This window comes from Cryptomeria japonica, chromosome 10 (assembly GCF_030272615.1).
Source record: "Cryptomeria japonica chromosome 10, Sugi_1.0, whole genome shotgun sequence".
Lineage (NCBI taxonomy): Eukaryota > Viridiplantae > Streptophyta > Pinopsida > Cupressales > Cupressaceae > Cryptomeria > Cryptomeria japonica.
Genome location: NC_081414.1, coordinates 55,484,563 through 55,498,776, shown reverse-complemented (window position 1 = coordinate 55,498,776; position 14,214 = coordinate 55,484,563).

Below are 14,214 nucleotides of genomic sequence, written 5' to 3'. Positions count from 1 at the left end.
CAAAGTAGCCCAAGTCCATAGCCATACAATTTTATTTGTATTCTAACTATTTTGATCACTTAAAGTGTCTAAATTTTTTCTCAAAAAAACCAACAATTTTCAAATTTCCCAAAATAGAAACATAATTTTGCAACAGTCCTTTCAATCTTCACAACTATCCTTCCAATTTTTGTATTTGACCTATTAGAATTTTGCATTTTATCTCAACCATTTTTGCGATTGCCAATCAATTTTTGCATTTGTCTATAACCCCTTTCATAATTGCTAGATCTAATTTTTTAATTGACTATCCAAATCAGTAATCCAAAGGGTCAATTAAATCACATAATTCAGATCAAAATCAATTTTAACTCTGTAATTGATCAAAGTTTTAGATTCTGTAGGCACGTCTAGTTACCTCCTTTTAGAGTCATCTTAGTTCAAAAAGATCAAGTCTGCAACTTAAGTTCCTTTAGTGTCATCTTAGAGTAAAATCAAGTTTCCAATAATTAGCAAGCAAAATTGTGGCTCATTTTTTTTTTAAGCATATCTAGAGCTAGAAAATCAATGTAAGAATTCAAATGAATGTTTTTGCAGCTATAGGATACATATGTGATGTAAATATAATTTTTCAAATAATTAAAAATGAATTGAGCACAAGCACGATAATTTAGAGTTTGTTAAGATTTATTAAAGTAAGAAAAAATAATTTTAATAACCCCAACTTAATTCTAAAAATAACTTTAATATTATAATAAATAATATATTGTTTTTTTTTTATCGATAAAAGGTCGAGGCCAAAGAATTTTAGTAATTTTAAAAAATAGATAGAATTACATTTACACCTCCATTCAGTGTGGGCACCAGTAGGAAAGAATGCAGGGAAGAAAACCTCTGATCTAGCCCAAATCCCTCAAGGATCAGAAAAAATTAAGAATGCGATACAAAATGGAGATACAAGATCACAAAGGGAACTTGTCCAAAATAATGAATATTGTATGTAGAAATCCTCTATGTAAAGTTGAGCAGTAGATTGCCCTTTTCTTGGGGTGATGCTGCCATTTGTGGGCGACAGTTCTCACTATTCTTGAAACATAGGGTTAAGCATGCTCTGCTCCATATGCTACACAAAATCTTGAGAAAATATCTCACCAGAATGTTAGGAAAAGGAAAACTGAATAGGTCAACTTATACAATATATTGTACATGACTGGATGGTCACCCTGTTAGGATACATAGCTCAAAATATTAGTCTCAAAAAATCTCCAGAAACATTATGCGAGAGTGATTACCCATCGGAGAGCACAAACTCAATAAATATTAATGAGGCAAATTCCATAAGTATTCTTGCAAAGAGAACGTGGGGAGCTACCATCTTAAAGAATATACATAGATTAACAAGATTATGAAGCTAAGTTAAAGCAACCTAGAGACATTAAAGCCTGAAATCTTCTTGAACAAAACAAGAGACAAAACATCAAGAATATAGGGGACCAAAAAGGTAAGATAGAGATGAGGATAGCTAGGTAAGTGTTAGTCCTAAAAGAAGGCAATATCTACATAAATAATAATACCTATATATCCATGATCATATATATCAAGGAGCGAGATATGCCAACACGTTTATATACCTATGCTCATTAATGTAAGGTATTGCCTCCTTCTAGTCTTAAAGCTTATCCTAGCAGAGCGGCGATGAACTTTAGAAAAGACTCTTCGAAGATAGTAATTCCATCGACAAATATAACGAGGAAAGAAGAGCTGGTTTTCATCGATGGGAAAAGGTCTTTGAGGAGATAATATCATCAGTGTAACAAAAAAATGACTCACCGAAAGAAAGTTCTCATTGAAAGAATAATATCGATCAGACAAAAGGAAGCTACATCGATAAAAGATATCGATGAGGAAATAGGTTTCGAGGATGCTAAAAGGCATGCCTCCAATACGCATGGTTTCACCAATGCACCTTTATCGGTCGAAGATGATAAGGGAGGATAAAGAAAGGCTTCAGTGAGACAATAGATCCATTTATCACAGGGCATGATGATTTCGATGGAAGAAGTGTTTCAGTGGAAAAAATAAAGGAGGTCACCGAAGCCCAAGGTTTCTTTGACATAACAACTCAATGGATATCAGATAGGTATTAGTGAGGAAACAGCCATAGTGACCAAATATAGTATTTTGATGAAAGAAGGATTATCAGTGGAGTTAAATTATAAAAGCCCCCTATTGTTACAAGAAATCATTATTTTCATTAATACCATGGTAGGCCACAAATCATCAAGCAGGTGTAATAGCATCCTATTAAGATATCTGGGTTCAAATAATCTTGATGAGACCTAATGATGTCTCATTGATATAGAAGGGCCATCAAAGAAAGGAAGCACCGATGAACTTCAGAAAAGACTCTTCAAAGATAATAATTCCATTGATAGAAGATATCGAGGAAAGTGGAGATGGTTTTTATCGACGAGAAAAAGTATTCGATGAGATAATACCATTGGTGTAACATAAAAAGACCTCACCGAAAGGCATGTTCTCATCGAAAGAATAATGTTGATCAGACAAAAGGAAGCTACATCGATAAAAGATATTGATAAGGAAATAGGTTTCGAGGAAGCAAAAAGGCATGCCTCTGATATGCATGGTTTCACCGATGTGACTTTATCAGTGGAAGATGATAAGGGAGGATAAAGAAAGGCTTCGGTGAGACAATAGATCCACTCACCGACAGGGCATGATGATTTCGATGGAAGAAGTGTTTCAGTGGAAAAAATAGCGGAGATCATCGAAGCCCATGGTTTCTTCGACATAAAAACATAATGGATATCAGATAGGTATCAGGGAGGAAACAACCATAGTGACCGAATACAGTATTTTGATGTGGAGTTAAATTATAAAAGCCCCCCGTTGTTAAAAGAAATCATCATTTTCATTAATACCATGGTAGCCCACAAGTCATCAAGCGGGTGTAATAGCATCCTATTAAGATATCCAGGTTCAAATAATATCGATGAGACCGAACGATGTCTTCATCGATATAGAAGGGCCATCAAAGAAAGGAAGTGTCGATGAACTTCAGAAAAGACTCACTGAAGACGTAAATTCTATCGATAAAATGTATCTAGGAAAGTGGAGATGGTTTTCATCAATGGGAAAAGGTCTACTAGGAGATAATACCATGGGTGTAACATAAAAAGGACTCACTGAAAGGAATGTTCTCATCGAAAGAAAAATATCGATCAGACAAAGGAGGCTACATCGATAAAATATATCGATGAGGAAATTAATTTCGAGGAGGCTAAAAGGCATGCCTCCGATACGCATGGTTTCAATGATGCGACTTTATTGATGGAATATGATAATGGAGGATAAAGAAAGGCTTCGGTGAGACAATATATCCATTCACTGATAGGGCATGATGATTTCGAACCCTAGTCGTTCTCCCTTCCCCAACTCCAAGGAGAGAGAAGGGAGAGTCACTAGGGTTGATGGTTTTCACTTAGGGGAGACTTTACATTCAAAAGAGGGGTTGAAACCCACAAGATCCAATCCCACACAATGCAAGATTGGATTGTAAATGAGTTTCAAGGGTTAAGACATCAAGGATACCCTCTTTTGTAAAGAAATGTGGAAAGAATGATTGAACTAGGAATGCATGTAAAGTAGGAAAGATTCACTTATAAACAGAGATAGGGATATGGGATGAAGCTGCGGACCTGGAATTAGTAGTAAAATGTTGAGATGGTGTTGTTTGGAAAATTTGAGTGAAAGTTGATGGGACGATGGCGCCCGGCGTGCACACAGTCCTCCGAAAAATCCGCGAAATGAAGGGGGATCTGTTCATCTTTGCACAAGGATTCCAGATCTTCAATTACAGCCGCGTACCTACAACCTACACACATAAAAGAGAGGATGATTGGGGGGTTAGGGATGAGGGGTTTGCCTTTAGGTCAAAACCCGATTTTGGAATTAACCAAGAAATGAGAATGCTGTAAATGTAAATGTTTGTAATGTAAACAAGTACTGATACCTTGTTGTAAGAATGTTTGTATTCTTACATGCGAAGGTGTAATGTATGTAGTATGTTGTATGTTGTATGTGATCTCCTCTTCAATGGTTGAATCCTTGTCTTGAATGCAACACTTAGCCTTGAATGGAGACTTAGAATGCTCAATTGCTTGAAGGAATGCTTGAATGCTTGAATGTTTGAATGTTTGAATATCGCTTCCACGTCTTTGCACACATATGTCCTCCTCCCTTTTTGAGAGAGGAAATGTAGTTTATATACTTGTCAATTAGGGTTGATAGATTGATTTTCGTGACCTTAGGCCGACCAGGAAACATTATTTTCCAATTTGCAAACTTAAAGACCCGAAGCCCCATAAGAGACCGGGCCCAAAATAGGGCCAAGGACCAGGGCACTGGGTGCCCTAGTCCTGAAGGACCAGGGCATTGGGCGCCGTGGTCCCACCTCCAGGGACAGCGGGGTGCAAGGAGGATTAGGCCAGGGTGCTAAAAAATGCAGTTTTTGATGTCATGAACAAGTTTCGGGGTCTCCATTTAGGTTCCGTGTTGCATCGCCATCGTGAAGACCCAAATGCAGTCGAAATTGCAAGTGTCGCAATTTTAGGATGCTACATTTAGCCCCCACTTTAGCGGGAGTATAAGCGTATGCTCATACTTCCGGTAAAGTACAAGGAAACAACATTGAAAAACTTTCACCACGTCAAGGAGGCAAGATACACCAAGCCCCCAGTGGACTAAGGATCTTATGACTTCGATTGACAAAGTAAAAGGGAAGATCACGAGGGAGAACCATGACTGTCAGTAGTAAGGTTCCCTCACTATGAGTCATGCAAGAAAGATATCAAAAATTTTCAAGGCAAAGCTAAATTTGTCCAGAAATTTTGAAGTATCTTGAAAAGATATGAACAGGATGTATGCCCCCCTATATTAAAGTGATCACACACGCCTCACTGGGGGTGATTGCTTTAAGGTAGTGATACATATAAGACATGAGAAAGGAGCACATTATCACAAGGATTTAGCCCCCAAGTGTGAGATAAGCCCAAGGATAATAGACACAAAGCACAAGGTGACTTCGCTTTCCTCAGGGTTAGTATGCTGTATGATTAGTCATGTATATCATATGTATGTATGCATAATTTTTCTTCATTCCCCAATCAAGGAAGGTCACCTAGAAGAAGGGAACACATGTGTCTTTTGAGTCAACATGAGAGAGACCAAAAGAGATCTCAATGTTTTGCATCGTCCTCACGTAGACAACACTAAGGACAACAAATAGAAGAATGAGAATAACACATAGAAGAAGTAACAAAAGAGATCAAGAGAGGAGGAGAGAGTCTGCTATGCTAATGAACTAGTCTAGCACGTCATCTACCCCCCGATCTTGCTGATCAATATTTTGGGAAGGTAGGAAACATGCTAGAGGAGGAACATCCAACACAGCAGATGGAGCTATCACAAGATCCAAACAAGGGCTATGTTCATGTTCCGAGCCACGTTGTTCTTGTCTAAGAGCTAGGATAAGTTCTTTAGAAAATTCGTTAGATAAATGGTTATCAACATCAACATATTCATATTCACTATCAGAATGAACAGGAGTAACATTTTCATCATGCATAACATTTTCATCTATATCATCATCAAGATTTATAAAAATAGGATCTTTAACTCACACAGGATCAAGACCATCATGCATCTTATGTTTAGGAGATTTCGGCTCAATCGTCGACTGAGGAGAAAATGGAATAATACTGGCTGAAGGTGTTTTTGGGGATTGTAAAGTTTGAGAAGCAATTGCCTGAGCTCTAAGACAACGCTTTCGTCGACATTCACGTGCAGAACGATTTCGTCTAGTCTTAGTAGGAAGTTGAGAAGATTGAGGAGGAGGAATGTTCTCATCCTTATCACTTGGGTTTTTAGGTTGTGGTCTCTTAGGTTGAACAATAGGAGAAGAGGAAGGTCTCTTCTCTCCATAAGAGGAAGGAGGAGGAACTGCTCCATATAAGGGAGGAATACTTGGTTTAGGAAGGAGACCAAGTCCATCATGATGAGGAGGGATAGGTCTACTTTTAGGAAGTTTATTAGATATAGGCATAGTCACATTCATAGGAATGGGTTGGGAATCTTCTTGAGGAAAGAAATTAGTTTTATCTTTCAAGGGAAGAACTTCCTTCTCAAGAATGATAGGAATATCAAGTTTGGGTGTTCTAGGTTCACTTAGAGATAGGATCATATCTTTTTTCCACTTTTGATAAGATTTGAAAAGATGATCACTTTGCAGAGGAAGAGATTGGAATTGTTTAGGCCAAAAATAATCAATAGGAACGCTAGAAGTTCTTTCAGCTGGTTTAAAGAGACTATGATTGACAGTAACAACTTCACCATTATGAGGAAATTTCAGACACTTATGAATAGGAGAAGCAATAGCTTTCATGGAAGATAGCCAAGGATAGCCTAGCTTCACACGAAATTGTTTAGATGATGGAATAATAGCAAAGTCCACATCAAAGGATTTGTTATGGACCTCAATAGGTAATGTAATAGAACCAATTGGAGGAGAAGAAAATGCATCAAATAATTTCACAACCACATTTGTTTCGTCATAGATCACTTGATTCAATTGCAAAGTAAAAAGAAATTCTTCAGTAATGACATTAATCATACAAGAAGGATCAATAAGCACTCCACGGCAAGGTGTATTCTTGACTTTTGCAACTATATATAAAGGACCATCAGGTGCCTTGATAGTTTCACTAGAATCAAAGGTGATGGAAGGTTCTTTAGGGATTTTCTACTACTCTACAAAGTTAATCACATTCGGAGCCATAGACACAAGATCATCAGGTGAGACAAAGGAATCATTAGTATCAATCGCATTAGAGGTATGAGAAGGCAATGGATCAGTAAAAATCTGAAGATTTTGGTTAGGTGGAGCTACAGATGTGTTGCCTTTATCATTCACACCAGAAACAGAGATAGTATTATTATCAATCAAATCTTGAATTTTACCTTTTAAAGCAAAACATTTTTCAGTATCATGCCCAGGATGACGATGGAATTGACAAAAAGATTTATTATCAAAATAGGGTGAATTAATCTTTGCAGGATCTATTTGCCTTATAGGAGGAAGAGTAAGCACATTTTGTTCCAATAACTTATTCATAATACTATGCAATGATTCATTCAAAGGAGTGAACTTTCTTTCTTTCTTGAAAAACTTTGAAATAGGAGGCACACCTGATGCTGCATTCACATTGTTATTGATGATGTTTTCATTGAATTTAATAGACTCTCTATTTGGTTTAAACTTCCCAAATGGTTGTTGACTACTATCACCCTTATCACTCGGAGCCATAGGATTTGCTTGTTCCATTTGACTCACAGTTAGTTGATAATTGTGAAGAGTTGCGCACAACTATTGGAAAGAAGTAAACTCAGAAAACAAAAGTTTTTCTCTAATATCTTTTTGTAAATTAGAAATAAAGATTCTTTGAATATCATTGTCAGGCACTGGAAAAGAAATTTGAGCATACAAATGCTTATATCTACCAATGAAATCAGTCACTTTTTCTTTAACACCTTGTTTACAATGCATTAAATCAATCAAAGTAACTTTAGGACTTATATTGTTTTGAAATTGTTGAATAAAAGCATTTGCAAGTTCTTCGAAAGAAGTAATAGAATAAGAAGGCAACGAGCAATACCATTGTAGGGCTTTATCTCTTAATGTTCTAGTAAATAGTTTTGCAAGCAACCTTTGGTCATAAGCAAAATCGGTACATATTGTTTGAAATGTCTTAACATGTGTTAGAGGATCACCCTTACCATTATAAAGCTCCAAATGTGGAATTTCAACATGTTAAGGGGGAATAGCTCGAACTATGTCAAGAGAAAGTGGGCTCACAACATCAAATGTGGGCGCACTAAACTTAGATTGATTCATAGAGGCAATTTGTTGCTGTAAAGAAGAGACAGTTTGTGCAAGATTGTTAATGGTCGCTTCAGTCGAAGAGTTCATATTAGACGTGTTAGATTGTGATGGAGGTGTTCTGTTATTGAAAGAAGGTAGAGAGTAAGGTGGTGGGACACTATGATAGTTAGTCATAGGAGATGATTGGAAAGGAGGAACACTACAAGGAGGAATGGAATGGTTAAATGAATTGCCCCCTTGCGTCATGTTCATTTGTGGGGATATAAGAGGAACACTCATTGAAAGAATGAATGAAGAAGTCGGATTGAATGAAGGAAGAGGGTTGATTGAAGAAGAGGGATTGCCCCCATGATTAGTGATCATAGGAGGAATGTCTTGTATTGAAGTAGTCATTATGTTTGATGTAAAAGTAGGTATACTAGCAATAGGAGTCGTCAAAGGAATAGAATGATTGACTTGAGTAGGAGGTTGTGTATAACCTAAGGTTTCAGCACAACTTTTCATTGGCATCACATTCAAATCCACAATGTGTGCAATACCACGCAAAATATCAATTCTATTCTTATCACTTTGAACCATACATTTTAGACCCTCAATTAAAGGAAGAGCTTGACTATCGGGGTATTCTTGAGACATCCATTGTTGAAAATCATCAAATTGGTTATCCAATTTTGAAAGTCGTTCCACAGAAACCTCATGGAGAGCTTCTTCATCATTAAGAGTATTAGAGGAATTACCCATGTCCTCGTTAAAAAGGCCATTCAAATTAGGTTCCATCTCCTCAGTAATTAAACCTTGGAAGGACTTAATTCTAAGGCTTCGTCTAACGGGAATAGTGTAAGTAGGGCTTATTGTTGTAAAACTCATGCACTAAAGAAAGAGAGAAGATTTTGAATTTTAGAGGTAGTAAATTTCATTAAAATCAGCCAATCTCTTAGATTTAAGCTGTTAAATGCAATCAGGACAATCTCCCGAAATTTCAAAAAAAATGTCCGGGACCGTGGCGAACGGAGTCCACACGGTCCTGGCAACTTTTTTCGAAATTTTCAGGGATGAAAGTTATGATGATTTTAAAGCTAATCTAAAAAAATTGAGTGATTTTATGATCTATAGATAGGCCAAATTAAAGTTGCAATCTCAAAATTGAACCCTACCAAGATTGTTGAAAAATGCAAATTTTGAATTTTGAAAAAGAGAGGGAAACTGAAATTTTGAATTTTATGATTTTAGAGGGAATGCTGAAAGTAATGTAGGCTTTGAAATTTAAAAATTGACTCAACTTCATGCAAAATTCAAATTTGAAAGCGGAAATCAAGGTTGTTGCAATTAAACACTTAATTTCAAAAGTCACAAATTGCAAAAATTTGAATAAAGCATTGAAATTTCAAATGAATGCTAACACACTTTTCAGATTTAGGACTGTAAGAAACACAATTTTGACATGAATTTCAATTTCAACAATTTTTGAATGATTAGAAGCCTCAATCCAAGCAATCGCTAGACCAACTTTGACTTTAATTTTGAAAGTGTTAAAATTGATAAAATCAGCCAAAATTTTGGATTTTAGCAGAAAAATACAGTAAGATCTAGCTCCTGAAATTTTGGAAAAAATGTCGGGGACAATGGCGCTCGGGGTGCACACGATCGTCACAACTTTTTTCCAAATTTTTAGGGATGAAAGATATTGTGATTTTATTGTGGAATCCAAAGTTACAGCCGATTTGGAAGTGTTTTGATTAGTGAAATTATCAGTCAAAGGTTGAATTGAGAAGGTCTTAAAAATTAGGGTTTTGACATTTAACCACTTAATTTTCAAAATTAAAGCGCAAATATGAATTGACAATTTGCAATAGAAGGGTAGATCTGAAACAAGCATTAACAATTAAACATTTCACAAGTTTAATTACTTAAAAAGAAAATTTTAGGGATTTTATGCAATCAACCTCTAAAAAGATCAAACATGGAAATATAATTAGGAAAGAAAAATTTTCAAATCTAACCATGAATAATCAGAATGAGGATGTTTCACGTTGGGTTCACCAAAATGTAAAGCGGAAAAATTGAACCCTAGTCGTTCTCCCCTCCCCAACTCCAAGGAGAGAGAAGGGAGAGTCACTAGGGTTGATGGTTTTCACTTAGGGGAGACTTTACATTCAAAAGAGGGGTTGAAACCCACAAGATCCAATCCCACGCAATGCAAGATTGGATTCTAAATGAGTTTCAAGGGTTAAGACATCAAGGATACCCTCTTTTGTAAAGAAATGTGGAAAGAATGATTGAACTAGGAATGCATGTAAAGTAGGAAAGATTCGCTTACAAACAGAGATAGGGATATGGGATGAAGCTGCAGACCTGGAATTAGCACTAAAATGTCGAGATGGTGCTGTTCTGCAAATTTGAGCAAAAGTTGATGGGACGATGGCGCCCGACGTGCACACAGTCCTCCGAAAAATCCGCGAAACGAAGGGGGATCTGTTCGTCTCTGCACAAGGATTCCAGATCTTCAATTACAGCTGCGTACCTGCAACCTACACATAGAAAAGAGAGGACGATTGGGGGGTTAGGGATGAGGGGTTTGCCTTTAGGTCAAACCTTGGTTTTGGAATTAACCAACAAATGAGAATGTTGTAAATGTAAATGTTTGTAATGTAAACAAGTACTGATACCTTGTTGTAAGAATGTTTGTATTCTTACATGCGAAGGTGTAATGTATGTAGTATGTTGTATGTTGTATGTGATCTCCTCTTCAATGGTTGAATCCTTGTCTTGAATGCAACACTTAGCCTTGAATCGAGGCTTAGAATGCTCAATTGCTTGAAGGAATGCTTGAATGCTTGAATGTTTGAATGTTTGAATATCGCTTCCGCGTTTTTGCACACATATGTTGTCCTCCCTTTTTAAGAGAGGAAATGTAGCTTATATACTTGTCAATTAGGATTGATAGACTGATTTTCCCGACCTTAGGCCAACTAGGAAACATTATTTTCCAATTTGCAAACTTAAAGACCCGAAGCCCCATAAGAGATCGGGCCCAAAATAGGGCCAGGGACCAAGGCATTGGGCACCATGGTCCCACCTCCAGGGACAACGAGGTGCAAGGAGGATTAGGCCAGGGTGCTGAAAAATGTAGTTTTTGATGTCATGAACAAGTTTCGGGGTCTCCATTTAGGTTCCGTGTTGCATCGCCATTGTGAAGACCCAAATGCAGTTGAAATTGCAAGTGTCGCAATTTTAGGACGCTACACAATGAAAAAAATAAAGGAGGTCACCAAAGCCCGTGGTTTCTTCGACATAAAAGCCCAATGAATATCAGATAGGTATTGGTGAGGAAACAACCATAGTGACCGAATATAGTATTTTGATGAAAGAAGGATTATCTATGGAGTTAAATTATAAAATCCCCCTATTGTTAAAAGAAATTATCATTTTCATTAATACGATAGTAGCCCATAAGTCATCAAGCGGGTGTAATAGCATCCTATTTAAGATATCTGCATTCAAATAATATCAATGAGACCCAACGATGTCTCATCGATATATAAGGGCCATCGAAGAAAGGAAGCATCGATGAACTTCAGAAAAGACTCATTGAAGACAAAAATTCCATCGATAAAAGATATCGAGGAAAGCGGAGATGGTTTTCATTGATAGAAAAAGGTCTATGAGGAGATAATACCATCGGTGTAACATAAAAAGGACTCACTGAAGGGAATGTTCTCATCGAAAGAAAAATATTGATCAGACAAAAGGAGGCTACATCGATAAAATATATCGATGAGGAAATAGGTTTCGAGGAGGCTAAAAGGCATGCCTTCGATACGCATGGTTTCACTGATGCAACTTTATCGGTGGAAGATGATAAGGGAGGATAAAGAAAGGCTTCGGTGAGATAATAAATCCATTCACCAATAGGGCATGATGATTTTGATGGAAGAAGTGTTTCGGTGGAAAAAATAGAGGTCACCAAAGCCCGCAGTTTCTTCAACATAAAAACCCAATGGATATCAGATAGGTATCGGTGAGGAAACAACCATAGTGACCGAATATAGTATTTTGATGAAAGAAGGATTATCTATGGAGTTAAATTATAAAAGGCCCCTGTTGTTAAAAGAAATCATCATTTTCATTAATACTATGGTAGCCCACAAGTCATCAAGCAGGTGTAATAGCATCCTATTAAGATATCTGAGTTCAAATAATATCGATGAGACCCAACAATATCTTTATCGATATAGAAGGGCCATCGAAGAAATGAAGTGCCGATGAACTTCAAAAAAGACTCACCGAAGATAGAAATTCCATCGATAAAAGATATCAAGGAGAGAGGAGATGGTTTTCATCGACGGGAAAAGGTCTACAAGGAGATAATACCATCGGTGTAACATAAAAAAGACTCACCGAAAGGAATGTTCTCATCAAAAGAAAAATGTTGATCAAACAAAGGAGGCTACATCGATAAAAGATATCAATGAGGAAATAGGTTTCGAGGAGGCTAAAAGGTATGCCTCTGATATGCATGGTTTCACCGATGCGACTTTATCAGTGGAAGATAATAAGGGAGGATAAAGAAAGGCTTCAGTGAGACAATAGATCCATTCACCGACAATGCATGATGATTTGGATGGAAGAGGTGTTTCGGTGGAAAAAATAAAGGAGGTCACCGAAGCCCGCAGTTTCTTTGACATAAAAGTCTAATGGATATCAGATAGGTATCAGTGAGGAAACATCCATAGTGACCGAATACAGTATTTTGATGAAAGAAGGATTATCTATGAAGTTAAATTATAAAATCCCCTTATTGTTAAAAGAAATTATCATTTTCATTAATACCATAGTATCCCACAAGTCATCAAGCGGGTGTAATAGCATCCTATTTAAGATATCCGGGTTCAAATAATATCGATGAGACCCAACGATGTCTCATCGATATAGAAGGGCCATCGAAGAAAGGAAGCACTGACGAACTTCAGAAAAGACTCATCGAAGACAGAAATTCCATCGACAAAAGATATTGAGGAAAGCGGAGATGGTTTTCATCAATAGGAAAAGGTCTACGAGGAGATAATACCATCAGTGTAACATAAAAAGGACTCACCGAAAAGAATGTTCTCATCGAAAGAAAAATGTCGATCAGACAAAAGGAGGCTACATTGATAAAAGATATTGATGAGGAAATAGGTTTCAAGGAGGCTAAAAGGTATGCCTCTGATATGCATGGTTTCACCAATGGGACTTTATCAGTGGAAGATGATAAGGGAGGATAAAGAAAGGCTTCAGTGAGATAATAGATCCATTCACCGATAGAGCATGATGATTTTGATGGAAGAAGTGTTTCGGTGGAAAAAATAGAGGAGATCACTAAAGCTCATGGTTTCTTCGACATAAAAACCCAATGGATATCAGTTAGGTATCACTGAGGAAATGGCCAGGGTGACCGAATACAATATTTCGATGAAAGAAGCGAACATGCGTTGAGAGTGCTTATCTATCCTAGATAATTCATGAAACGGTCCTGGGCTGCAAAAATGTGAGATAAAACCTGTATATATATGTGTGTGTGTGTGTGTGTGTGTGTGTGTGTGTGTGTGTGTGTGTGTGTGTGTGTGTGTGTGTGTGTGTGTGTGTGTGTGTGTGTGTGTGTGTGTGTGTGTGTGTGTGTGTGTGTGTGTCTATATGTGTATATATGTACATATCTATATATATATATATGTATATATATATATATATATATGATAGTTTTGATACTTAATGTTAAGTCCAAATGCCAAGCTAATAAGATGAGAGGGGTGAGTGAATCATACAAACTTAATCTTCCAGAAAAACAATAGATTCAACCTCGATAACATATACTTCAGTAATATAACAAAAACTGCTAAACATGCAAACTCAAAAGCATATAAACATCATAAAACTCATAACACCAGATTTAATGTGGAAACCCAAATAGAGAAAAACCACTATGGGATTTCGGACCCACTAAGAAATATACTCTTCTAGAGTATGCTCGGTTAAAAGTAAATCCTGTTAAAGGTTACAAACACATTGCTAGATGTGACCCAGTTAAGGGATTTCCCTCAAATCTATTAGGATCTTCATCTTGTTAGAAGTGACCTTGTTAAAGGATTTCAAACACTCAATCAGAATGTCACGTTGCTAGAGGGTTTTACAAAAAAGACTGTTAAGTCCACTCGGTTAAGAGATTTTCTTTCACTTCACAAAATAATAGTAATAAAAATCTATATGCAACTTCACATCTAAAATGCTAAAGCAAATTC